At 44.1% G+C, this 27,623-nt stretch overlaps 1 protein-coding gene across 5 annotated transcripts in view; it reads left to right on the forward strand.

Moving 5' to 3' along the window:
* HIVEP2 (HIVEP zinc finger 2) overlaps positions 1–27,623 on the forward strand; it is a 134,865-nt gene that overhangs the window by 16,153 nt on the left and 91,089 nt on the right. For 4 of the 5 annotated variants that reach the window (XM_038175826.2, XM_072035959.1, XM_072035958.1 and 1 more), the window contains exon 2: positions 17,930–18,035. The gene's annotated coding sequence lies outside the window, so the exon portion shown is untranslated. Of the gene's footprint in view, positions 1–1,105; positions 1,456–17,929; positions 18,036–27,623 lie in introns of those variants that run through there. The other variant, XM_038175829.2, reaches the window with a different exon arrangement.

Below are 27,623 nucleotides of genomic sequence, written 5' to 3' on the forward strand. Positions count from 1 at the left end.
CTGCTCAGTCTGCCTCGGGGTCTAGAGGGAAAGTCTGGTGTCCCAGCCCCCAGCAGTTGTTTCTGGGACGTGCTCATTGGGGAATAACTGTTTTTATCACTGTGTTTGGACATGTTGTTCAGAGACTTATGCAAATGGCTCTAGAGCATGTGCCACGAGTGAGAGCGTACTGCTGGTGTGTCCATCGCCCTGCTGAAGGGAGGACCTGCAGTAACCACAGTGCTTCCCCCAGGTGGTTTTTGAGTGGCTGTCCAGCGGACATCCTGTGACCTCCCACGTGCCCTCATTTGGGTCATGAGTGATGGTTTCCATCAACAAGTGCTTCCAGTGTTTGGTTTTAGGGCAGTGACTGTAAGTAGGACTGTGAGCCAGGCTCTCTCTACGCTTGTTCGATAAGGGTACTAACGATTCACTTAGGGTCAGATGGTCAGCCTGGAGAGAAGCAGTTCCTGAATGCTCAGCACCCACATGCCATGGCACAACCCCAGCGCCTCCACCTCTTTCCTTACGTCAGGCCCTTACTCGCTTCAGAAAGGCAGGAGGGAAATCGAAAAGAAGCATCTGTGTTCACTTTGCTGGCTTGTCAGCCATCTCTGACAAGTGAATCCTGTAGTTTTACACTCCAGTTTTGCCCCAAATGCATACACAAAACATGTTTTACTCCACAGGATCCCCAAATATGTCAGGCTTCATCTCCAGATGCTTGCAGAAGTATGGGCTGTAGCAAGAGCTGAGTGCATCTCTATATTGTAATAATGTTCCTTACACAAGCTGAACAAGGAAAACTAGAGCAGCATGGCTCCTGAGCAAATATTGTTTCTAGTCACATACGATACTTTGCAGCTGAGCCTGGTAACACGCTGCTCAACTGTTTTGCTATGCAAGCGCAGAGAACGCTGTTAGCAATAAAGCCGCTGCTGGTTTCTCCCCCAAAACCTCCCTCCTCGCCGTGCGCTGGAAATGACTGAACTTTGGCCCTCAATCTGCTGACACCCTGAGGGAGTGTAAATGTAATGACGTCTTTGCTTGTTTCAGCTGCACAACAGGAAACGCTCATGGCCTCCCCGTCTTCCTGCTCTGAGAAAGCGCTGCCTTCTCTCCCTCCCTTCCCCTGCGGCGCGGCGGGCTGAGACCTACTTTCAGGTCTGCTCTCTGCAGCGAGCTGTGCTCGCGGGGCCCTGGCTGCTGCTGCTGCCGCGGCTCCCCCTCGCCGGGGCCGCCAGCCGGCTCACTGTCAGCACGCCTTCACCCCAATGCAAGGCGTGGGGTAGTTGGTTGGTTTATTTTTCCACCCCCTGGAGAAGGGGCTGAGAAGAGAATCCAGTCACGTTGCAATGGCTTGCTTCGCAGGGCACGTCACTGGATGCACCTCAGCTGAAAAGACCGGGATGGTCAGGTGATAATTTGCCGTGGGGAGACTACATCACTTGCATAATATAGAGGACACGCTGTCAGGTGGGCACGCAGGGATCCTGGAATACGGCCCAAATAGTGCTGAGTAATGCTGGGCATGAGGGGCCTGAAGAGATTTCTTTGCCGTGGTGGAGCGTGGAGGCTTGCTTCTTGCACAGCAGCGACAGGAAGCCTGTTTAACCCTCTCCAGCTGCAGCTCTCATACTTTGTAACCAAACCAGGGGGATGAGTAAGAATGGTTGTTGAGAAACACCAGCATTTTGCAGCTAGCTGAGGGCAGAGGATTTTGTCCCATCAAAGCCAGCCAAAACATTAAAGCGTTGCGGAGCTCTTGCGAGGGAAATTAATTGGTTCAATATTCAACTGGTATTCTCTAATGCCTGGGGTACGCAATGTGTGTGTGTGTGTGTGTGTGTGTGTGTGCGTGTGTCACTCTTTTAAAAATAAGGTGCATACGCACCGGTGAGTTTGCATATTGTGGTGGGAGAATAGGAGCTGAATAGTCTAGAATACAGTGTCCTGAATTTGCAAGATTGAATTAGCTTTGAATGTAGCTGATTCTGGTGCAGTTGCTTATTTATTTGCTTAATGCTGCAGAGGCATTTTATTTGAGGAGCAGCTTTCGTCTGGGCTCTAATAAGCAAGTTCTGAATTTACCTCATTAATCTATTGCACTACCTAGCAAAATAGCTGTTGTTTTTAACAAGCTGGAGTTATGTAACATGAATCATGCATGGCAAGATGCTTGCAGGCAGGGAAAAGCAAGATGTGCAAAGAAATAATGGCATTCAGCCTTTTGCAGAATAGGATATGACTGGGTTTTGAAATTAAATACTGTGTGTTGGTACTCTCAGCCGTACAGGCAAGTTCCAGCTATTCATTGCGAGAGCATGTCTTGAAACAAAGTTTTGAGATGGGAATGTTTAACAGACAGGAGAGCGAATTTGCTCAGCCATGTGCAGTCCTTGGAGGGTTTTGTATCCGTGCCTGCCAAATTCCGCCCCCCTCCCCATTGTTTTTCCTCTGGAAAAGCAGTGTAGAATTATACATGTGAAAAGCCTCTTAAATGGGACCGACCGATTTCATGTGTGAAAGAAAATAACTTGATGAGCTGTGATTGCCCCTATAAATTGTTACATAAATCTCCTTTCTTCTTTTAAATATGCCCCTGTAGGGTCATTAGGTATGTACACACTACAATAGTCCTCTGTCTCAACAGATTTTACAGCTACTTTATGGAAAAGGAGAAGCAAGTGGTTATGTGAATGCATTAGAATCAAAGAAATTGATTTTAAGTCATGTCTTTGACAATTTTTCCTTGATAATTTTCTCTGCTGATACTCAGTTTTCATCTTCAAAGCCATACTGAGATGTTAAGCCTGGAATAAACTTTTGCTCTGGTGGCATGGATACAAATATTAAATAATAATAATAATAGGGAATAAAGGAATGGAAGTAATAGCCCTTTAGGAAGGGAATGGGAATGATGACAGTTTGGGAAAGGAATGATTTAGTGCTCTTGAATTCCTTTTCAGAGGGTCCTGCTCCCTCTCATGTTGACCAAGTAATTCTGTATTTTTCTTTCCTTACCATCTGTCGATGAAATAGCTGTAAACTGTGGGGTAGGGCCATAAACTGCTGTATTTTGAGATTTTACTGTTATTAGTAACAAATATGCAAAAATAAGTGCTGATAATTATGGTCTTTATTCATATGCTGTGTGCTTATATATACTATGGTTGATTATGTATTAATACAGACAGCAGCTGAGATGTAATAAGGAGAAGTAGCTACATCTACAAGCTGCTTTTATAACTAGCACCATCATAACTATTACCATTGCTGGTAATCTGAACCTGGAGAACAGGAAACGAACAACTATAGATGAAAACATGTATTTTCTCACACAGAAGGCCACTCAGGTCATGGCCAAGTATGTCGAAAAGGCATTTTAAGGAAGCGGGCCGTGTTGCTCTCATTATGTCCTTATTTTCCAAACAAATGCAGGATTTCTCTTGGACTGTCAGTGCAACATCCTTCAGAAGGCACTTGCTGTGAGAACTTGAAAGAAAACGCAGCCTTCAGAAGAATGTTAATTTATCATACTGAATTGACTTGGTTTTGTACAGTCATGCATTACCATTACAGTGGGAGAAGCGTAGAGCCAGATGTAGAAGTAGTGCCTCATAAGGGCACCAGCATCTGGTGGGTGGAGAATGACCCTGTCCTGAATTTGCGTGATTATAAACAAATATGGAGTTCACCAAATGTTCTTTAGTTGTTTTGACTCCCAATACTCTTTCCTTTTGACTCCGTGATATTTTCTGATTGACTAATAGTGATGTCCTTTCTGCAACTGTGTGATCTTCTTAATGCAGATGAATATTCTGTAGGGGCATCAAATGAAATTGTTGGCATTCTTTTGCATGTTGTCAGTACTACAGGTCACGATTTTTATGATGTGGTTAATTAGGAGGGTTTAAGTGTCCTTTGCGTAAATTTCCCCTGCCCTTTTGGATGAGAAGCCAAGGCTGCTCTCTGGCTGTGGTGGGAGGTGTGGGCAGCGGAAGAGAGGCTGCCCTTGATTTCTGGTGGATTTTCTGTTGAGATCAGTGCAACCTGAGTGAGCAAAGCAGGGCAAGTAGGTAGGTGGCTGATGGGTGAAAGAAAATGCCGTGAGTGACGCTGTTGTCTATGAGGGTGGTGGTGTGTGTGTGTGTGTGCGCACGCACAGAGAGCGGCTCGCTGAGGAGCAAACTGTCGCATCCTGGGGTCCTTGAAGAGATTGTCAGAGGTTAATAGCCCAGGTCACAATGCTCTACTGAGAGAGGGATATCTTGCCCTGTGAGTTGTTGTATGCAATTGTCTCATTTTCCTTGCCTCTCTTAAAAGCCAGTCTTATCGGTTCAAACTCTCAAGTATCCCCAGATTAGCAAGTTGTTCCCATATTGCAGCAAAACTTGAAATAATTACCGACTCAGTTTCACTATTTCTGCCAGTTTAGAGGAAAAAAAAAATAAGTGAAATGTAATTTACACTAATTACTCAGTACTTGAGATGCTCAGCGTGAAAGTGGCTATGTGCAAAATGAGATTAAATATGTATAGGAGAAAAATACGTTGTGTAACTTTTTTCATATTTAATGCTCTATTTGTATGTCATTACCAGTCCATCTGCAAGAAGAATTATCTTAGCAGATTGAAGAATTTTTTTTTATGAAAAAAATACTGTTGTACAGTTAGGCTGACAAATTAAAAATGAAGTTTTAGTCTGAACAGATTAAGATAGGAGAGCTGTAATAAAATCTCCTTATCGCAGGCTTACTTTCACTTAACTCTGTTTACTTTATAGGCCTTGGTATGATCTGAGGGGCCAAACAGTAGACATGCTTTTTCCAGTTGTGTTGCTGAGACACAAACATTTTGCCTCCCCGAAACTCGTGCATGTGTTAAATCAGTGGCTGGGTACTAGTGAAGGTTGTTTAACATCACCTGAGCGGTTTATGGGCCGAGCTCCTTGTCCCAGGGGTGAGACAGATGCACCATCAGTCTTACCAAAGTGCGTGCTATGCTGAACTGCTATTGCCAAGGTACACGTTTCTTTGGAAGCAGCAATGCAACACACTTCTGTATTTCAGAGAGCTTGTGTCACCACCCAGAGATGCGCATGTTCCCTCTCTTTACCTCAGCTGACCCCGGCTTTGAACTTCCCAAACTTTGGAGATGTTTGTAGCTAGCCTTTGCTTTGTGAATGGAATTTGTTTTTCTAAGTGCAGCATGAAAGACTTGGTTTATCTGCATGGAGCACGCTTGCTTGAGCAGTTGCTTTCCACAGTGCAGCACTTGTAGATTAAACTCCTTTCTGTTGTGGTTGTGCCAATTCAATTCATTCTGCAGCAAGTCGGTTTTGCTAGCGTACTGCAGCAAGGTGCCTGGCTGCAGTAGTGAGGAAGGAAATTTTTCATTTCCGCTGATGTGTAATTCTTGTAGATTTGAAATGGTAGTGACAATTTTTTATAATCATTTTGAAAGGATTTTCTGAAAACCAGAATAATGCTCTCTGCTTAGACACGTGCTTTGTTTCACCTGTAAAACTACTTTTAATTCTTGTGTTTGCACTTGGAATTTGCTTTGCATTGACACTAGAAGTGGCGGTGTCACATGCACAGAACATGCCTTTTAGTTTATTGTGGCAAATTTTACTATTTGTCATGTGTGATCACAGGAGCCCAACAGTGTACTACTGCTCATGTGACACACTTACTGTAATGCTCTACCTAAGGAAATGCGGTCTAGTGAGTAGCTGGTGAGAGGAGGGATTTAATACCCACAGGTTCAGTTCCTGGTTCTGCTACACAGCTTATGAGTTTAGGGTAAGATTCACACCATCTTACAATTTTTTCATGTGAATTAAATCCACAAGTATGAGTTATGCACAAAAATACCTTTGTGGTACAATATTCTCCTTATGTCAGTTCCACTTCTTTTCCTTACAGGGATGTCATGTAGGCAGATGCTGTGTTTTGCTATTGACCCATAGAAAGCCAGTAGTTTTGTGCTAAAACTGAGTGTAGGATTTGAACCTTTTTTTTTTTTTTTTTTTTTTTGGCCATTTTTAAGTGACCATTCTTTGAGCTATAAACAATATACATAATCACAGGATTTACTGTAAGCAGACCACTATTAAAGACCATACAAGTCCTCATAGAAATGGGGCTATGCACTGCTTCAGACTCCAGTTCTGTCTCCTTTTCTTGGCTGAAAATGGCTGGGCTAAGGTAGTTTTTCTCCCAGACAAACTGGTAAAGTTCGAGGTGGGAATTTGTAATGTAAGACATTGTACTGTGGTGAGTGTTAGAGTGAACAGCAGCTTTGAAGAGTGGAGGGCAAAGATGTTTCTGCCGTTCAAAGGATGAATGTGGGCAGTGCAGAATTGCCAGTTTCACCCTGGCTTTTTTCCATTTCATAAAATACACATTTTGAAGTATGTAGGCGATTCAGAGGGTAGCTGACCTGAGCAAAGCATGGTGTAAGGTAGCTGTTGGGAACCCCAGAAAATGCATCCTGTAGGAGGGAGCCCCCGGGGACTCTCCCAGGCCTCTCCTGAAGACTGTGCTGCATCTGCGTAGGTGTGGCTCGTGGGCCACCCGAAAGCCATGCCAATCCACCCCGGATGATGGCGTGGTTGTGGGCAACCACTGAAGCACAGGGGGCTGGACCAGGAGACCTCAGAGGTCCCTTCCAGCCTCGGCCACCCCATGATCCTGTGCCTTGACCTGTCCCCTCTGTGCTGGGGGACAGCATAGTTAGCGCAGCTTCTGTCCTGACATAGGATGTTGCGACTGAGCTCTATAAATACCAGTATGAGCATCAGAAATGGCTGTGGTGAGGAGTGCTTAAAAGCTCACCTCTCTAAGTTCATCTACCAGCAGCGCACGCTTCTCACTGATGGACGTTCCTGAGAAGCCGTGAATCACCGCCGGCGTGCTCAGGCCTTGCTGCCTGGCCCTGTCCTGCCCCAGCTGCTGTGAGTGGGCGATGCCCACAGCCCTGCAGGCAGCAGGGAGGGCTGCGCTGAGTAATTTAAGTAATTAAACTTGGGCTTTTGGTACTGCTTGCCTTGCTTTCCTCTGTTTTGCCAGTCTGGTGTATTCATGAGGATGTGCTGCCCGATGGCAGTCCTTTCTCTTTATTGTGTCCCCTGCCTTGTGTTGCTGGGATGCCTCCTGTGCGCAGCTATACCCTTCTTTCTTTGCGAGTTCGTTGAGCATGCTGCTTAGCAGGTGAAGAAAATCCTGTGACGGGTGGAAAACACTGCATACAGACCCAGAGAAAAGAGAAGCCCGTGTTGGGCCAAATATCTGCCAGATACATCTCGTGCTTGCTTAGCGAAACCCCTCAGTGAAACCTGAATTCTAAGCAGATTCCTAAGTTGTAGTGAAATCCCTGGGTCCTACACATGCTCTCGATATATGCTTATGCACTTTGTGAATAGAAATGGCTTATTGAGCTGGAGCCAGGGTGGGGAATTTTGGGACTCCTGCTGCTCTGCTTACAGTATTTTGCAGCAGAGTTTAAGGCTGTAGAATGACACCAACTGGAGCCACGGAACAATCTGCTCCCATTCCCGTGAATTCCAAATTATTTTCCTTCTCACATGCAAAGTTGTACCAAGAGCTGCATTTAAAAACCCATCTGTTGTCCATGTTATATCAATAGGAAGAAAAATTTTAGACTTCAAAAATATTCTGGTTACTCGCTCCATACTGCTGTCATCTGTCTTTCAACTACGAGCCATTTCTTGTAGTTGCACTTACTTCTAGCCACTCAAATTTTTTCCTCCCACCAACAGACGAAACTCCTAGTTGGCTAAAGAGCACAAGTGGAAACAGGATGCTAGAAACTGGTTGTGGAAAGATGCGACTGCTTCTGAAATAAGACATTTTGATAACATAAAATAGGTAAATTGATGTAATTGCGTTGTGGGTTTGTTTTCTTCATATAAAATGTGGAAATAGAAATAAATTACAAGTTGTTTCTTCATATTTTTCATTACACTGATAATATTTTTGAAGTCTCGTCAATGTCTATAAATATTTAAATATAAATTGACACACAAATACATAATGCATAAAAGTAGAGCTATTTTTTTATTGCTTATTAATTTTTACAGCAAAGTTAAGCTGATGATTCCAGTGCTGCTGATTATAATTAACCTGCGGCTGACCCCAGCTTTCTGTGTTGCAGTGGCAGGAACACACTTCACGCATTTCATGACAGATACCCTGCTTTGGCACAGGGCAGCAGTAGAATTCATCTAATTTTAATCTGTTGTTACATCTGTAACAGTGAGTTGTTGTAGAGCTAGAGAGGTGTTACTGTATCATTTCAGATTTGCAAGGCTTTCTTTGCAACTGTAATGAGTACTCAGGTATTTCTGTCTATATGTATATATTTGTATTTCTTACAGCTTTGTGGCTTTTCTCCTACCATTTGTGAAGCAGTAACTTCTCTTTGAGGGCTTTATGGTTTTTCAAATGCTGTGCTATATTCTGCAGGGGAGATGTTCACTAGGTGATAGCTCTATGGCCTTTTTCTTTATTGGCTGTGCAGAGGATATGGGTCACAAGCTATCCATCTCATGACGGCTGGATAGGCATATGTTCATGAGAAGTTCAGGATGGATGCCCGTATTACTCATCAGGCCCCCGTCAGGATTTGCGATTGATATTAGAGCAACCCCTATGTCAGGCAGTGTCCAGATGTGTTCAGTTCTTCCTCAGTATGAAGAACACAAAACATGTATGATTAAGTACCTGCTATCCAGCTGATTTTGCCTGGATATGTATTGCCGCTAGACTCTTATCCCAGTCTCTCTTTGCTGGTTTAGTATTTCCAAAGACTAACTTGAGCGATTTCTCTACAGCCCAGGACGATCCCTATTGATGTCAATTTGCAGATGCCCAATCTTACTGAGGTCTCTTTCTGGGGTTGGGTGTTGGAGGTGAATCACACAGGAGAAACTCAACGTGGAAGGTTTCTGGCCACTGAGAAAGATTTTGAGGACGAGATTTGGGCCAGGGGTGATCCCACAGAGTGAACGGCAGGTTTCAGACATCAGCAGGTGAATAGCCACCCTCTGAATTTAAATGGTTGGGTCAAAGGGCAGCACTGTTTCTTTCTGTTTATCAGGACATTAAGCAGAAGTATTTTTTATCCATTTTTAGACAAGCATTTGGTACAACCTCTGTTGTGATGCTGCTGGCATATGGGTGGAAGGTATAGGAATATAACACTGGTGGAAATAGCAGATGAAAAAGATGTGGCAGACCTCTAAAGGCAAGATATAATTAACGCAGTCATGGTCCAGTAGCATATTGTCTAAAATGTTTACCCGATGCTTTCAAAGAAGCCTGGAGGTGTGATGGACCTTTCTGCCACTGAATTTCAGTCCTGAATATCTGGGGGTAGAGAGCTGTAAAGCAGTCAGCGTTTTCACAGTTCTTTCTGGGTGAAATACATTTGTATAAAATAAGCTGTATGTGTTGTTTATTGACTTGTCCCTGGAATGTAAAGGCTTTAAACTTTAGATGCATGCATGGGTTACTGTTGTTAAAAGTGTGATAAGCACTGGGTATAGGCTGTTTGTAGGAAACAAACTGATGTCTGCAGTAGCAGATTTTTGTGGCTATGCTGCAGTAATGTCAGATTCGGGGGATATTTTTGGGCAGTGCCCCACTTGCAGGGACCCGGAGGGAGGCTGGGGCCTGGGCACTGACCTGCTGTCATTATGAAGGGGCTGCATGCGGGGTGGGGAAGCTGGACTTCAGAAACAGCCCTGACAGGGGCATAGCACAGTTGGTGGCTTTAGGCTTCTTGGCTTAGTGGCATTGACATCTAAATTCAGGTCAAAGATGAAAGAAGAGTGGGACAGAAGGTCAGCAGGGCATAGCTGTGCGGAAGCGCTAAGTGTTTCATATTTGTCAGCCTTCCTACTCCCCTGATTTTCTGCTCTTTCAGTTCTGCAGCTACCAGATGCTCTAGAAAACACCTCCAATTTTTCAGTATGCAGCAGAAATCATGAACCCTGGTTTCCTATAAGCATCTGTCTTTTCGATGCAGTTCCTGACTGTGTTTGCACCACTGTAGAAAAGGAGGTGAGGGGCTGGTCCTTGATGTGAAAGCAGCTGCTGCGTCCAGAAACAAGGCTACAAAAGAGATTTGAGAGGAAGACACAATTAATTCCTTTGAGAATACTTTCTGCATGGGAAGTTCTGTGAAAATGGTAAAATGTTGGAATTGTGAGATATAGGTGATTTATGATTACAATTTTTCCCGTGGTATTGTGTAAAGGCTTCTGTGAACAAGTAGGCTTCCCTGACCTCGTGTCTTCAGGCACGCCCAATTTACAACCTAAGTATCTGATAAGGATGAAGAGGGAGCAGAAAGGTTATCACGGGAATCACAGACAGATGGCTGGTGACATGCCCTCCCATGTCAGATCTGATGCCCGGGGACGCTGGGAGCTCCAGCCCTGTCAGTCGGTAGCGCTTCAGCACCGCGGGGTGCTCAGCAGCACGCAGGTCAGCTGGGTGAGCCTTGGGCCTCCTGTTAAACCTTCAGCAGACCTTTTTCCAGTGAAGCTTTGGACATCTTTAAAGTTTATTACATGTATCTTTGTGTTGCGTTTGAGCCCCAAATTTGTTTTAATCTGAAGTTTAAAGGTCCCTTCTGACATAAGGCGCATTGATTGCTGGAAGATTTATGGAATAATGTCAGATAATGCTGTTGTAAAAAATGTTGTTGTCTTGCAAAAGTGAATTTCTTGTTTCTTTGTCTAGTGACATATTCAGAGCACTTGGAAGGAAGTTTTGGAGTAAGGAGATTTCTACCCTGGGGGAGTAGTATCCTGTGCTTTAGTTAGGTCATGTCAGGCCATTGTTTTGCTTCTCTTATCGTCAAGATCTTGTGTCTTTATTCATGCTCAGCTGTGGACTTGCGTTTCCTGGAAGAGAGTGAAATAATTGAGAATTAATACTACAAAATCATATGTTCTGTGCCTGTAGCTAGCTTTGTTTAGCTGAAGGCAGTTCTTTAGTTATGTATAGTAATGGGTGATATACATAAGTAGCAAATAATATCTCATATCTGTGGTTATCAGTATAGCTGAAAAGCAACAAGGTAATTCTCTTTAAACATGAGAAAACATAAAATGAGAGATTCAAGGTCACCCATCCAATGGCTAGTAAAACGAGGGTCTCTGTCCCCTGCCACTCTTCATCCCTAACTGTTAGCTGCTGTTCTCAGTGGCTTTGCCTCTGCTGGCAGATGTCACAGAGACAGGCTATGGGAAAGGGCACGTTTAATTTGTTGGTCCAGATGTGGCTGAGGGGACGACAGCTGGGTACACGGGGAGGGGTTTATCAGTGTAAGAAGCCACTGAAGCAGAGCGATGCATGTGGTGCTGAAGAAGGGCATGTGGTGTGTGATGCTTGCTCCTAAAAACCTGCAAATGGCTACTCAGGGTCACACAGCCTAAATGCAGGTCTGGTGAGAGGGGCTGGGAGAGGAGGAAGGGCACTCCCAGCCTGAACTGAGAGCTGATACTGCTGTGCAATTGCAGCATGTGATAGAGCAGCAACTCCCTAATGATCGCTGCTAATGGGGTGGCCAAAGCTCCTCTGTCTTGCCTGGTGAGTTTGGCTTGGTCCTGCCATCAGAGCTGAGACCTCACTGAGTGATGTGAGCAGTAGCTACCGTGGTCACAGCCTGGGGTGTGTGGCCCTGCTTTGCAAATCTGCTGGATTTCCATCAGGGTTTCTAGTGCTGGCAGTGAGATACTTTTCACCAGAACTCAGTTCATCACTGAATAGGAGGCATGCAAAAGAGATGCTGGTTTGGTTTCACATGCATGCAGCTTCTGCTCTGGAATTTGTTATTCCATTTCTTCCAAGTCTTCCTCAGGGAACCACCTGATTTGGATTCCCTTTGGATTTTACCCTTGATTCTTGAGTTGTCGCTCTCTACCCCCATGTTATGGCCACAGCTTCTGTCTGCTTCATTTTCCCCACCACCATCGCTCCACAGTGGCTCCCAGTAGATGCTGGGACTGACTGACTGGGAGAAGCTGGAGCAAACCTCCTGGCAGAGGTTATGCTGAGGCTTATTCTTCACGTAAGTGGTGATATCTGAAAGAGATGAAGCTGTGCAGCCATAAGAATAAACTCACAGAATCTAAAACTCGCAATCCTGGCTCATCTGTCACATAGCATCCTTTGCAGTGCAAGATGAAGTGTCCAGCTCCAGCTGTAAGCCGCTCTCGGCAGACACGCCGTTACCTTCTAAGTGCACGTCTGTAATCTCATCCTGAAAAATATGATTTTACCTTCCACTTACCCTTCTGGAGACAGCTTGTCAGAACAACATGGTACCGCAAACTTATCCTGCTTAATGTCAGCTAATTAAATTCATTTTTGAATATAGTACTAAACCAATTTAATTCTGTCTTTCAGAGCCTGCAGAGACAGTTGTGACTCTCAGATGGGTTTCTGTCTCTGATTAGTGATCAGATCTCTTTGTGCCGTTTCAGACTGACTCTGTCTTTCTTCTGCGTGTCTCTCACCTGTACTTGTGATGCTGGGGAACTGGCTGTTGCTTCCCCTGCTTTCATAGCCCCAACATGCGCTGTCACGTCTGACAGCATGCTCCGTTTAATGACTTTTGTTCTCTGATATGGAAGTTCTCTTACTGTTGCTGGAAGAGAAATAGAAATTGCTGTGAAATGCTCTTGATGTTAGCTGTTTATTTAGGAGGTTGTTTTTCAGAAATGTTGCTCTTTGGAGGGGAGGGATGGCTACTGAGTGACCTTCTCACTCTGCACTAGTGTACCAGCCTCTGGATGATCGTCTGCATCGCAGTCCAAGTGTGACAGCCTCCAGTAATGGTTACCGCCTGTCACTCTCAATATATTTTGTGATCACTAATGTTCATGAAAATGAGGGGCAGAATTTAAAAAAAGAATTAGTCAAAAAAAAAAAAAAAGAGAAAGGTCAAAGCAAGTCGCAGTGGGAAAGAGAACAATACACTTAATTAAGTAGTGCTGATGGAGTATATCATGACAAAGACAGTCTGGTAGATATTTTTTGATTTTAAATGCCCTCTGTGCAGGTTATCAAAGAAAGTCCAAGGGAAAAAAAATGCTGGTTCTCCGGGGATTTTCATGCATTATTTTTCTGGCACACCATCACTCTTGTTGTGCAGCTTTGTGCCGGAGAGCATGTCTGATCTGTTTGGAACCCCCTGATGCTGTCTGATGGAGGATACGTGTAGATTGCAGCAGAGCAGTTCATCCTGTGTTTGTAGCTGTATTTGCTTTCTCTCCTTGCTTCCTCTCCTACATGTTGATGCGGTCTGTTTGTGTTAGGACATTACAGCCACAGAACTGAGTTGCTCTTACCAGCCACATAATTCCTTGTTACTGAGAAACTCCTGCTCTTGTTCATTCCAGGATGTAACCAAAGAGTGTTTGGAAACGTGGTTCGGGAAGCAGCTCACGTTGCTGCTTCTCTGTGCTTGTTCTGCACAGAGGAGGTCTTCGGTGTGCGTGTGGATGTCAGCCTGGCGTATTTGACAGGCAGCTGATTCATCCTTGTTTTATGTTGCCCAGTAAGGTATACAAGTGCTATGTTGTGTGTAATACGGCTTTGGATGTCAGAGAGAACTAAAGAGGGGCTTTCTCACCTTTACTGACATAACGCTTAACTTCCGACACTGGCAAGTGCCAGGAAAGTCGGGCTCAGGACTGTAATTCCCTTCTTAATTCCTCAAATTTCTGAGGAGGAAAGGAGTGGAAAGTTTTGTAGTTCAGGCAAGTTAATGTGTTTTCAGTTCATTAGTTACATTTTTCCTTTCATTTTAGAATATATTTTTCTGAAAGGTTATTCACAAATGTATTTTTTGTAATTAATAGCTATAGATTTTTTGAGAATCATAACAAAATATATGTATTGGAGGAATTTCTGAGGTGTATTGCTTAGCCTTGACTTTAAAAAACAATTTGGTGCCTGTATCTAGCCAATCTAACCATGTGGGTTTAAATACTTTGACCATTTTATAAGTCCTCATTTGTTTTTCCAGCCAGCAACCAGTATTTGTTGAAGGTGGAGAAAGAATTGCTAAAACCTTGCTAAGCCCTAGAGCACAACAGTGCTTTATAGGCGTACTCTCAACACCTGTGTCTGTAAGATCTCCTCAGCTCTGGTGTGAATGTGCTGTATGCAGTAATGTGAACATTTATGGTGCAAACAATTACATGTTTTCTTCTTCAGTGCTGTAAGAAAAGTTCTTCGGGGCAAAAGAGTAACTTACCTGTAGTTCATTATGTTTAAATACAGTTTTAAGATTGTTTTAAGACAAATAGACTCAGTTTTGAGAAGTAATTGTGCTTGATGTTTGCATTTCCTTAGAAGTATGCTCATGAAAATGAAGGTCTTAATTGTTGGCACTGGAGATTACTACTGTCAACTATAGTAAATATACAGCTTGGAAAAGAACTGGGTGTATTCTCTTACGGTTCTCTCTTTCGGTAGAGGCTGTATTGATTTGTATCTTTAGTTCCCAATCTTTCCCCTACCCAGATTCAGTGCCAGTTCCCCAGTGTATTCCTGTCTTCACTAGCTATTTCCATAATTGCCAGTGCTGTCTACTTATGTATCTCCTATATAATTTACACTTTCAGGTTTCACAAAGGTGTCCAGTTGTCTTCTTCACGTAGAAAGACTTTGCCTTTGCTTTAAAGAGGCTCTTCTAGGACTTGCAATTTCTGTCAGAACGTATTTTCAGAACTTTGCTATCTCTCACCAAGGGAAAGACGTTAAGAAGTCTCTGACAGAGAAATCTTTGTGAAAGATCTTGAAAGTTGTCAGATTCATGAGTAGTTTGGGCTCCTCTTAGCAGCTTCTCCTTAGCGCCTCCCGCTCCACCAGAAGTGGTTTGTTTTGAGGAATTTTGGCATTCTCATGCACAGTCCCTGAGTTCCCTCCATCTCAACTGCGAGCAGAGAGGAAATAGGCATTGAGTACAGTACCTGCCCTGTGGCCTTGAAAATCTTGACCATGGTCTTCCTTGCAAAGAAGAGGATTGAGAATCCATTAAGGAATCTGGGCAAAAGGGTCAAAAGAGAATTAAATGGAGAACTCCAAACTCAGTCCATAGATAACATTGACCAGCAGGATGACAATGACGGCTTTTGACTGCTACCAGCCTGAATTAGTTTTCAACTAATTCATTAGAGATGAAAGACAGCATTTCATTTGGTGCCTCGTGTTGTGATATACTTGTGTTGAGGATGTAGAAGATGGAGCTATTTTGTGGTCGTTCTTTTCTACTCCTGTGGTGATCTAGGACTTTTATTTCAGACTGTTCATTTTCCAAGGGCACCATTAACAGGCAGCAACAACAAAAACAACAAAGTTTACGTGACTTATTCACCTGAAAAGTTCAAGGAGTTTTTTGAAAAGGTAAATGAGGTAATGCAAGTTAAATGATTAGGCACAGTCATTAAGGAAAGATTGATTAAATGACTCCAAATAAATCTGCAAGCAGAAAAAGAATGCGTTGCATATCTTACTGTGTTTTCCTGTTGAAAACAGCTGGCCATTTTTAGCAGCATCATTTTGTGGCAAAGATGCTACAGATGATTTCTCTGGGAGGGAAAGTTCTTTCTAAGCCTGAAATAGGTGAGAAAGAATTGCTTTCACAGGTGAAACAGAGCAGCTCGGGAAGCAAAATTTAAGCAGGTCAATAGAAAGGATCTGTCCAACACTCTGAAAAATGTCTGTTTTAAGGAAACTCCTTTATAATACCAAGTCAGGATGTGGAGAGAAAGAATTTTTAAGGAATATTTACCCTTAAGTGTATTTGGTGGAATGCTTTAACTTACAGAGTAGTGCTTTCTTGTTCTTTTATACCTATGTCTACCTAGGAATACAGATACCTGCTACTGTTTTGGCATTTCTGGAAATGAGGGACTGGTGAGCCCTCTGTGTGTACTTTCTGGGCAAAACTCTCCAGGCAGATGAGTAGCTTTCACAAGCTCATGCTCTGAAGCCTTTGTCTGTAAGGTGGGGAATGCTGTCAGTTTTGCTGTGAGCATTCTGTCCTCAACAAAAGCGGTCGCAGGCGGTCGATGTCGTGCACATCATGTTCCCATCCATCCCCACCAGGGTGAATTTACCTCACCCTCCGTGCTTCAGCCAGCATTTGCACTTATTTGCCAGCAGTCCCCAGCTGATTTCACACACATTCACAAGGTTCCTGGTAGCTTGCAATTGGGCAGTGTAGGCATGGAGCTGGGGGAGCTGGCTGCCCACCGATGCTGTCCCTGGATGAAGGGAGCCCTGCAGAAAGCCCAGGGCAGGGGCATGTTGGGGCCCCGCATCTGCAGCTTGCCCCAAGCCATCCTGACAGTCTCTGATCTGCTGGTGGGCTCCTTACTGCTGTGTCCCATGCTGGGAATCAGTGTCTCACCTCTGTCTTTGGCATTATATGTATTATATACAGCTGATTCTGTTTGCCAACCTGTATTCATACTGATCCTGAGCAGGCAAGCACTAGGTATTACATATTAGCATTGTGCCATGGGAAGTGTACCCTTTGTGAGTATCTTTTTCTTGTTTTGGACCATGGATGTGTTCTTCCTAGCTTAAGCTTGTTATTAAAGACCAAATGCAGAGACACTGACTTGCTTAGCTGGCAGAAAATGCAGAAGTATGTGGTGCTGGAGAGCTGTGTGACGTTGTGGCTGGCCGGTGAAGCATAATAAAAACAAGAGCCAAGCCACTTTGGAGGTATGAAGAGTCAAAGAAGCATTAGAGTAATTTAAAAAATGTAAACTGTGGGTAAAATCTGAAAACATCATTTCTTTAAGATTCTTTGTTATTTACCAGACTTCCCTCCTGAAAACCTCCTGCTCTAGGATGAGAAGCAGCTTGCAAAGCAGGAGGAAGATTGGTTTCTTCTGGGGGAGGCTTTATCTCTTCTGTGACTTCTGACCGCTGTGGGTGTGTCTGTACGTCTGTGTGTGTCTGGGTATATTTTTGGGTATCCTGTAAGTCATATTATCCACATTTTCAAAATAAAAGAGAACGCAATTAATCTGCCTTTGATGTCAAAGCTGTGTTTTATAGCTTCATTCACGTCCTCATGCATTGCAGAATAAGTCAATGAAATTTATGCGCAAGAGTTTCTTAACTCTTGTTTCAAACACTTACTTAGGGGGATATACAGCCCAGGTGAGCTTTTGTTTATTTAGGGCTGTAGACTTTTAAGGTTGCCTGAGCCTGTGTTTGTTTCCATCAGTTGTGATTTTGCCGTTAGTTTTAGCAGGAAAAAGCTTTTTCAGCTCCTGGAAAGTTTGTTTTCTGCCACTTATCTTTTCACTGGAGACAATGCTGCTAGTATTAACTCATTTTCTATATCTGCATATATGAAAATATTTAACAACAGATTAATTATCAAGTGATTTTAGATGATCAAATAATATGCTTGTAGTCATCAATAGGAAAGTAATGCTCTCTTAAGATCCCTTGATCTCTGATGGTGCATCTTCTAAACTGGTGACATTCAACTTAAAAAAAAAAAAAAAAAAAAAAAAAGATTGAGCCACACTGATAAGGTAATTCCTTTCACTGCTGCATTATTGTCAAATCCCTGACATGGGAAATCTTTATCTGTCCACCAAACAGTTACAGCTTATGTGTTATCAATGGAAACTAGTTTTCGCTGCCTTGAGATCATGCCTGAAATCTGGCCTGGAGCAGTGGCCAAACGGTTTGCCTACATCAGTGAACTTTTGCTTGTCGTTGTGAACAGCAAAATGATTTCTGTGAGCCTGGGAGGAGCCCAGATACTGTTAATGCAGAGGGGAAATACGTGAAAATGCAACAAATGTGTTAGTAAAGCTTGATGTAAACCTCTGATTGCGATGAACAATATATCTGGACTTGTTCTGTTTTCAGGTGGGACCCTCTCCTGATATGTGATCTGCAGCGAGCAACCCTGAATCATACGATGACAATGTTATCACTGCCACATCTCTGGGAACCAGTTATTCATAAGTATACGGTATGTGAACTTCTGCATCTTACATTAACCACCGCTTGTTGGAGCAGCACAGGAACAATAACACAAAGGTGCTAAAAGTCAATGAAGTAAATGTTAAGCCACATGTATAATCAATTATGCCGAGCCGTTCCAACAGATGTTTATCTGCTAGGCCTGGTCCATATGCAGAGCAGTGAACTGTTTTACCTATGAGTAGATGAAAATGTATTCATTTACAGCTGTTGGTAGAAACCTTCTACCGATGTTTTCTTTGGGTGAAGTTATCCTGGTGTAACGATGGCGTGTAGATATGCAGCCTACTACTCTCTTCCTCAAGGAGGAAGCAGTGGTGGCATTGGCGTGAAGGGTTTTGTACCTTAACTGTATCATTGCATTTAAAGCAGTACTATTTTTGTGTTAGGAAAGGTCTTTAATTGCTTTTCTCCTTCATTCCATTTTCAGTTTCTGGCCAATCTGAATTCGATTAATTTCACACACCAATGAATCCCTAAAGAAGTGCAAATTAACTCCATTTTACCAAATTCAACCAGATGATGGCAGGTATTCCCCTGATGTTTAGCTTTACATCACCCACTGCCTTTGAATAAGATTTTGATAGGAACTAAATCTGTATATTGAATCTTTTTTCCTCACCCTGTAAAAGGAAGTGGAGACTGAGCCACATGTTGTGAAAGGAGGCAATTTAATTTATGGTCTACAAAGACAAAAAATTCAAGTCACTAATATCTGGCATGTTTTTATTTCCTACTGTTCTGACTCAGGTACTGTAAACCACGAGCAAACTGTTTTTATGAGAATGGCTATGTCATTGTTTTATGTTCTGGAGCAGTTTATAGCACACCACATAGCCGTTAGCATGGAGCATCTTCATCTGATTTATAGCTGCAATGCAACTCCCACTGAAGCTGGTAGAAAAATGTTTCTTCACGCTGATGGGAGTTGGATTGCACTGCACGTAGCATCTGAGACTTTTGTTTAAGTAATGTTCTCTGTGGGGATTTTTTTTTTTTCTGATTAGCCACTTTTTAAAGATTGTTAAAGATACAGCATGAAACAAAATTACAAGGAAATGGATTGACAAAATAACATAGGAGAGGACTCAATGAAACTCCACGTGTAGCTTCAAGACTTATAAAATGATGAGGAGAGATAACTGCTCCAAAAGTATGCATCTGGATTAAACGCACTGTTTTTTTGTGTAAAGTTTTGAAGATGTTTGTCAGAAATGTGGCTGATTTACTGCTGCATCAGTGGTGTGAGACATGGAAAGCAATACAAAATCTTACAGGGATTAGGGAAAGGAAGTTCATGCTTCATTAAACAATTCATTTTGTTTTGGGAGTGCCATTTGAAGCTCAGGTAACTTAGGTTATGAATGGTGAAGAGGTAGCCAAACCTGGCTGAGCTCTGGTTCTTCTATACGAGAAGCCCTTGGGGATGACGTCTCCCACTGAAGTGAGAGAGCATGGATCCTGCTGAAAGGGCTTCTAACGTGTCTTTGTGGCAACCCTTGGTAATCCCTGAAGGAAAGTTAGTTGGAAGAAAATGCGTTTTGCATTCTGCAGGGGCAGAGGTCTGGGAAGGACCCAGTAGGCCGGCTAGGCTAGTTTCCTGCTGTCACAGGAATCTTTTCAAAAGAAGGATGGATGTGTTTTGTTTGACATTTCCCTTTTCTTAGGTGGAAGGTGACCTGTCACTGGGAGAGCAGATATCTCAGGGAGCTAAGGGCCAGCTGATGGGGAGAGATGGCTGCCACAGTGGTGACTGCTTGTAGGTGTCTGTGTTCACTGGGACCAAAGAGGAAGCAGAGCAGCGAGGTGTCCGCTTTTGAGCTGTATAACAAGAGGTGCCATGTCTCACACCTTGGGAGAACTTCTGATAGGAGATATTAACCTTCACAGATTTGCCATCTTCTCAGAGAATGAAATTATGAAATTTCTTTTGACTGTTGAATGTAGGAGTCAGAAGGAAGTGAAGGTCTTCTTGGTTGTTTTTCCTTTTGGATATTATTTTGGTTTTCCTCTTAGGCCAGTTCTGATATAGCATTGCAAACATTTCAGGAAACTAATCTGGAGGAGCAAAGCTCATAAAAGATAGGCCTTCTGAAGGACTGCACTCTGCCTATTGCTGAAAGGCTTCCGAGGCAGGCACAGTGTAAAAGATTACAGACTTCCACAGGAAATTAAATTGGATGTAATATAGCAAAAGTGAGAAAATGGAAAGGGCATATGTACCACATTTATGATTATTAAGTGGTAGGAAAACGAAAATGTGTTATCCAGTAAAGTGTGTGTGTAATTTAGATATTGGTACACAATTGCCAATATTTTAAAGAATTTGGCCCTCCTATTCACCCTCTCTCAATCTCATCATCTCAGTGTGGAAAATCATTTAACATCTTATAAAATTATGTTGACTTTATATTACATTATGAAGTGTTTTAAAAGCCTCAGAGCAAACCTGTGGAGTGCAGTTCCATTGCATCCTCCAGTGACATGTGCATGTATGCAAACAAGCTGGGAATGAAGGGTGAAAGCCTCCCTCTTTGTGCGGTAGCTCTTCCACATGGAAGCACGGTGCTGGTGGAGAGAAAAGTTTCCCCCTCTTTGTCTCCTCGATGTCAGCTCAGCCCTGCTGGTGAGCCGGGCTCTGTCCTGGCCAGGTGCCTGCAGTCAGAGCACAGGTTTCCCTATCAGGGAACCCTTTCAAAGGGGACAGTAATAACTTCCAACATTTTAATAACTTTTCCTATAAGATCTGGTTACCTGGAATTGCAAAGGATAAGCAGAACTCTGAGAGATTTAACTTTATTAGCCGTCATAAATCCTTTCCCTTTTGACTCTAATCAGTCCCCAGGGTCTTTTTAATGCTCTTGACATTGCGCCGGCCTTTCATCGTCACACAATATACATTTTCCTGTAACAAGAATACCGACGGTGAGAGCCTGACTTAAACCAGAGGTGAGGGCAGGGGTGGTAGGGACGTAGTGTGAGCAGAAATTCATTGCCAGTGAAGGGAAAGAGGCTTTGTCAGCGCTGTTCAGCTTGGTTTTTCCATCAGTGGAGGGGAGCAGAGGGGACCTGAGGGTGCTGGAGAAGACTCTCCCTGCAGTTTGTGAAAGCACATACAGACAGCAGCGCTTTTGTGCCTTGTGCCGGCACGGGGGCAAAACGTGCCTCAGAAAGCCTCCTTATGAGCAGGCACAACCTCACGTCCCTGGGGGCAGGTTTGCTGCAGGAAACGCTCGCTGCGAGCCGGCCGGTTCAGCCCCAGGAGCTGTGGACAAGAAAGAGGTGGCTTGTGGCAGCGGGATGCGGGAACCTGCTGGGCGGAGGCGTGGGGTGAATGGGGCCCTTCTTTGCTGGGGAAGGAGTGTTACCAGGTGGTCGAGGGATGAGGAGTGAGCACAAATGCCTTCTTCATAAAGTAGCTACCTGGGTTACTGCTTTTCTATCCGAGCCACACACAAAATCCTCCGGAAAACGAAGGGGGAATTCCCAGGCTGGTAGTCTGTCTGTCCTTGTGCTGTCCAGGAATCCATGTGATGGGGAAGGCATCCAAAGAATCTGCCCCCGTGTGTAGTGAAGCTAAATTCCCTCTTGTTTTTCCCTATATGCGAGTCAGCAAGTTTCCTCAGCAAATGCTTTAATTTTAAGCTTAATGCTATGCAAATATTTAACTTTGGAGGTAAAAGCCTCGGGCTGGCTTCAGATCATGGACAGGCTTCCAGCTGTTTCAGCAGGTACAGATCCGACGTTTATATATGTGAATGGCTATTTATTTATTTATTATGGTAACCTTTTTATAATAAACTTGGATACTTGCATACCCTGGTTTTGCTTTGAACATAAAAATTGATTTATTTGCAATGTGCGTACAGCCATTTTTAGAAGCTTTGGCAAAAACCTCAGATCTGTTGAAGATAATCATTGTAGGCTGAAGCTTTAGATAACGCAGAGCTGTACTGACTTTATTTTTCCTGTAACTGAAGTGGCCAGAGCTCTGCTCACCACTGAAAGCCCACCAACATCAGTTACGAAACAGAGGTGTAGAAAGACCTGCCGCCTGCTGCAGGAGCTTTATACTGTAATTTGGCTGTCTGGACAAAAGAACATTGAGCGTCAAGAGCGTTAGCTATAAATATGCTTGACTAGGTTTCCAAAATGTACGAAAATGCTGCCTTGACATATATATTGTTGTATCCACGTGTATTGCATCTACTTACGCTTTCTCCAGCCCTCGTTTCAGCTGCTGCATGCCTGCAAACAGCTCTTATTAAAAAGGGAAAGTCCGTCGTCTTGTGGACCTTCTGCAGCGTGCTCAGCTTGTGAGCTATTGACTTCATAAAGACAAGAATAGCTGTGTCAAATGCATTTCATTTGCATGTGGCAAGATAGAAAAAGCAAACTCCGTGTGAAGAAGAACAGACAAGAAAGACACTGAATGCCTTAAATACTAAGGGAGTTAATGCTATGCAGTGATTTTTGCTTCTGTTATAGGAAGTGTAAGAACAGTATGCTTCCTGGCGTACATCACCATCCAAACTGCAAAGGTTTCAGTTCCATGGCAACACGACAAGCCCGATTGTGCTTAAGGTGTATGTATTAATGCATTCAGAGCGAGGGGCTGAGAGTGAGATGGAAAAAAAAGAAAACATGCCGAATGTCTCCCGTTTACTTATTTATATATAAAGTAAAGGCTTTGTTCTTAGAAAATCAGAACTGACATGATTGCGCCCTCCCCCCCACATTCTCTCAGATTCTTTTCATGTGTGTTTTTCTCAGGCAAGAAGCAAAAGAAGAGGTTGTTTTTTTAGTGATATTTTTTTTTATAAGACTGTAAGTGCAGCAACACTTGAATGTTGCAAGAAAATGCTATTAATTCCTGAGACTGTTGTGTATCCCTGGAGAGAGAGGCTTGGTTGCGGGGAGATTATTTTTTTTCCAAGATGTACTGCTTTACAGACTAGAGTGAAGCAGTGTTGTCTTCTTTTTATTATTATTTTCCTTGATCTTTTTGATCTGCCCTCTTTCTGCCTTTCTCTACATCCACCTCCAGTTTCCCCCATCTTCCCTGGCTGAGGAGCAGGAAACAAGCCTGAGCTCTGTTTCCTGACCTCTAAAGAACTATAAAAGTACAAGGAAATGGGGTGTTTTGTTCTGCCAGCCTGCCTGGGTTTGCAGCCTTGCCCCAGTAATGCACCTGCTCCTGGGCAGGGTCGGGAGTCACCATCCGGAGCAAGCGGACAAGTGGCCAGGGACTAACCGGAGTTGATCATTAAGTGGATTCCCTTTGATCTGCTCAGCTGGCTGCATGCACATGGGAAAGGGGAGTGTGACAAATGCTCTCTGCTCAGGGAGAAGAAATGCCTGAGGCCGTCCTGCTCCTTGTGTTAGCGGCCAGCGGGTGGAAGAAGGATCAGCCTCCAGGGCCCGGAGTCGGGCTGAGAGGGGGGAACCTCCGACTGCTGGGATTTCTGAGGCTAGCAGCAGTGCTAAGCTGGCACAGTAAGGCTGACAGAAACTGGCAAGTTAAACTGGATTTACAGCTGCTTTGCATTGCTAAAACAGGCAAAGCAGCCAGAACCTATCAGTGGATCTGGCCTATAGGTTTCGGCAAGGTTTCTCCGTGTGACTGCAGAGAGAACAGAGCCCTGCCGTTGGAGGCTGGTTGGCTGCTTCCTGTTGCTGTGCCAGGAGGAATAAAATTCATCTCTCTCTTATCTGTATCTTTTTTTTTTTTTTTCTTGACTCACAACAGGAAAAAAAATATTAAAAACAAGACATTTTTTCACTGAGGTGAGAAGCCTGCCTTTGAGGTTCCACTCAGGGGAAAGTTGTCCCTGCTCAGGAGAGCAGCGTGACACAAGTAAATCTTTTCTAAGGGCATAAATTGGATTGAAATGAGTAAATAACCTTGCACTGGCACTCAGCGAAGGGTGAATTTCACCCTTGGGGTGGCAGACCTGGGCAGGAAGGAAGGGTCGCTTTGAAGCAGGCACTTTGTAGAGAGCAGTGCTGGGAGCATGAGCCACATGCTACTGCTGTGTTTGACAGTCCCCCAGATTTGTTGTCATGCTTTCTATGCAGTCCCTCAGAACAAAAACCAGGCGTAGCTCATTGAAAACGTGGATGTAAAATTAGCACGTGCTCCTCAAGTTACAGGGCACCTTCATTTTCCTGACTTTTCACAATGGGTGGTACACAGGACCCTGGGTGAAGAGCGGGATTCATTCCAGCAAGCAGTGCAGTGGGCGAGGCGACGGGCGCCTGCGTAGGTGTCTGAGCCAGCACAGCCCTCCAGAACAGGCCAGCTGCTTCTGGTGAGCATCTCCCAATGGAGTACCTCGCTCAGTTTGGCAGGAAGGATGAAGAGAAAGCACCAGGAAACATCAAAGGAAAACGAAAAGAGGAGAGAAATCAAGGACAGGAAGAGAAAAGAGTGAGGAAACAGCAAAGACAGAAGGGCCAGCCCAGAACAACAGGGGGCTGGGGAGAGCACAAAGCAGGAAAGCAAGGATGCTCTGGTGTGCATGAGGGAAAAGTTGTTTTCAGATGTAAGGCAGACAAAACAGAGTGAGAAAATCATAATACATGAAGTGGGAGAGGATGTCAGAGGTGCAGAGGAGGAAAATTCAGACTGAGGTGAACAGAAAAGATACAGAAACCATTTGGATTACTTTGATACATCAGTCCAGCCAATTTCAAGCAGCAGCTGCGAAGTTCATAGCATCAGGGCCTTGTGCCATTCTTCACAAGGAGGCTTTGGGGGCCGGTGGGTGCAGCGGGGCCATGCTGGGAGGCTGCTGCAGGCACTACGGTTGGTGGCTGGAGGCAGATCTCTCCGGCTGCTCTCTGCATCTCGTTGGGAAGCCTAACACCACCAATGTGAATATTCCTGAGACTCATACCATGCTTGAACGCTGGTGGCAATAAACACCATAACAATTTTCAATGTTTGCCTTCTTCCATCTCTCTCTGCAGGGCTTGAGACGCTGCCCCCTCTGTCCCTGGAGAGCAGTGCAGTGGGAGCACCTGCCTCTCTGGGAGGAACACCCCACCACTGTTTGGTTTTCCAAACAGGAAAACTGCTTTTAGAGACCGGTAGTCAGAAAAATGTGTCTGGTTGTCTTCTAAGTTATCTGAGAAAGAACAGTTGTCAGGAAGGCAGGGGTAAGGGCTCCCTCTAGATCCCTCTTCTTTCACTTGTTCAAGCTATCTAGGCTACCAGAAATAAACAGCTGAATGGAAATTTTAGTTCTGCCTGTGAAAAGCAGCTTTTGAATGAAATCTACATCAAATAACAAATGTCTTCTTTCCTCCTCCTCCTCTCCACCTACCTTGTTCCTAAACATTAACTTTTCATGTCACTTGAGCTAAGTTCAGTGTCAGACTCACCAGATCTTACTGAAAAATACATCCCTCTTTTGTGGCAAGCTGGAGAAGATGAGAGGCTTGTGGTGTTTTTCCTTCTCAATCTCTGCTCCACTGGGAAAAGAAGCTAAGGCTGTGTGAAGCTGCCTCCTTCCCACTCTGCTCAGCTTTGCTCCCAAAAATGCTTCTCCCTCAGATGCTTTGCAGCTTCTCTTAAGGAGGCATGGATTGGCTCACCTAGTGCCATCGTTTGCCAGGGGATGTTTTCTCAGCCTGTGGTGACTTCCGTCATGGTAGAAGGCTGAAGAAGATTGCTGTGGAATAAGCATTGGCACTGCTAGCTGTGCCATTTGAAAATCATTACCTAAGCGTGAAAGAGAAGTAAAATATGAAGAATTATGAGATTTAAACCCAGCCCAAAGCCCCAAACCTCCAAATCATTTCTGCCATTTCTGCTTCCTGTTTTCTGAAGTCTTGGGCTGTACTCGCAATTGTGTTTTTAAACTTTGCTCCAGAACCACAGAGGTGAGAAATCACCCTTTCTCTGACAGGAGCAGTTTTGTGATTGGTGGCACTGCGAGCTGTCCTCCTGCAAAGGAGGAGAAGGTTGTGGATGTGAAGGCTGGAGAGAGATGCTGTTTCTGAGAGTGCTTTTTTCTGCACAAAAGGGAATGGCTCTTGCTGGACAGTGGTGCCTGAAATATTCTGCAGTATGCAGTAGTACATACAATAAAGACGGATGCATTTTGGGTAAAAGAGTGGGGACCTGAGCTTACTTGGGTACCTTACCGGTATATCCTAACATAGAGAAAGCACGTGCTTGAAAGGCCCAAGAGGAACATGTGTCTGTTGGTAAAAACAGACTTTGTGACACTGACCAGAGTCTTGCTGTCTTTGTTGGAGTGGGCAGGACTATTCCTGTATCACACCGCAGTTAAGCAGGGATGTGCTAATAGTTACTTACTTTGATCAGTGCTGAATATCAGAAGCAAAAAAAATTAAACGTGGACTTGGGATGCTGTCATACAATGCTGAATCAGCTGAAATCAAAGCCAGGTCAAAGTGTAAGTGTGATGGTTGATGTTCATGAAAAACAAAATCTCTCAGTCAGCGGCAGAATTTATTTCTCAGTTGCTAGAGAAAATTCACCCCTCTCACAGATGCCCTGCAAGCAAGGCAGCTGCAGCTGCACGACACAAGGAGCTCTTTCCTCTTCCCTCACCTTAACCGTCGGTCCAGCAATGAGGAATAAGATTTAACCCTCAGTGTGTTTTGCAGGCACTGTGAATCTTTAATTCTTTTCCAGCAGCAAAACAATTATTTTTGATAGACACACTAGTTGTTTGTTAATTTGTTTGTAATCAGTTTTCCGGGAGGTTGCTTTAATGTGGGAGGAACTGAGTTCTTTGGGTGCAAATGCTCGCTGCTGACTCTATTCTTAGTCATTAAGAGATGTTTTTCACATTAAGGCGCCTTTACTTTTAAGGGAAAATGTCAAGTGTCTTCTGATACTAGGCATGTGAAGTGATGGGAGCCATTTGCTGGCCTGTAACATGCGAGGGCAGGCATGGCCAAGGCATTCTCCCTCCAGTGCAGACCTCTCAGGCAGGCTGAAGAGCTCCCATCCCTTCGCCGTGCACCTCTGCTGTGCCTCCTGCACCAGCCCCCGGGGCCTGACATCCTGCTTCCAGGTACCGACCTACATCCATGCTGATGTGCCACCGGGCTGAAGGATGTCACTGTTCTTTTCCAAAAGGAACGTGTCTTTTTATTCAATTCCCTTGCCACCTTCTTGTATTTTTGAACTGCAGCTCTTTTCAGGCTCCCTGCCTCTGCAGTTCTTGCCTTTGTTTAGGTTATTTATGGAAACTGGGGAACAAGGAGGAGGAATGAAATTTAGGGAAGTTGACTGCGCTGTGAGTTTAAAGCTCTTTCTCTCCGTGTACTCTTCCCTCTTTCTTCTGGAGCCCTCCCTGTGGCAGAGCGGGCTTGAGGGCATACCAGAGAAAGCTCTTCGTGCTCCACAGGCCACGTCCTCACGCGCAGAGCAGGGTCAGTGCATGTGCTGCTCTCTCTCTTTCCTTTCTGCAGCAACCATCATTGCTCTTCTACTTTTATGGGTCAGTCCAACCGGCCAAGAGGTGGTAGGCGGTCAAACAGTGTTTTGAGAGCTGTGAAATACCTGTGTTGCTTGGGTGCTCATGTACCTTAAGGT

This window comes from Anas platyrhynchos, chromosome 3 (assembly GCF_047663525.1).
Source record: "Anas platyrhynchos isolate ZD024472 breed Pekin duck chromosome 3, IASCAAS_PekinDuck_T2T, whole genome shotgun sequence".
NCBI classification, from domain to species: domain Eukaryota; kingdom Metazoa; phylum Chordata; class Aves; order Anseriformes; family Anatidae; genus Anas; species Anas platyrhynchos.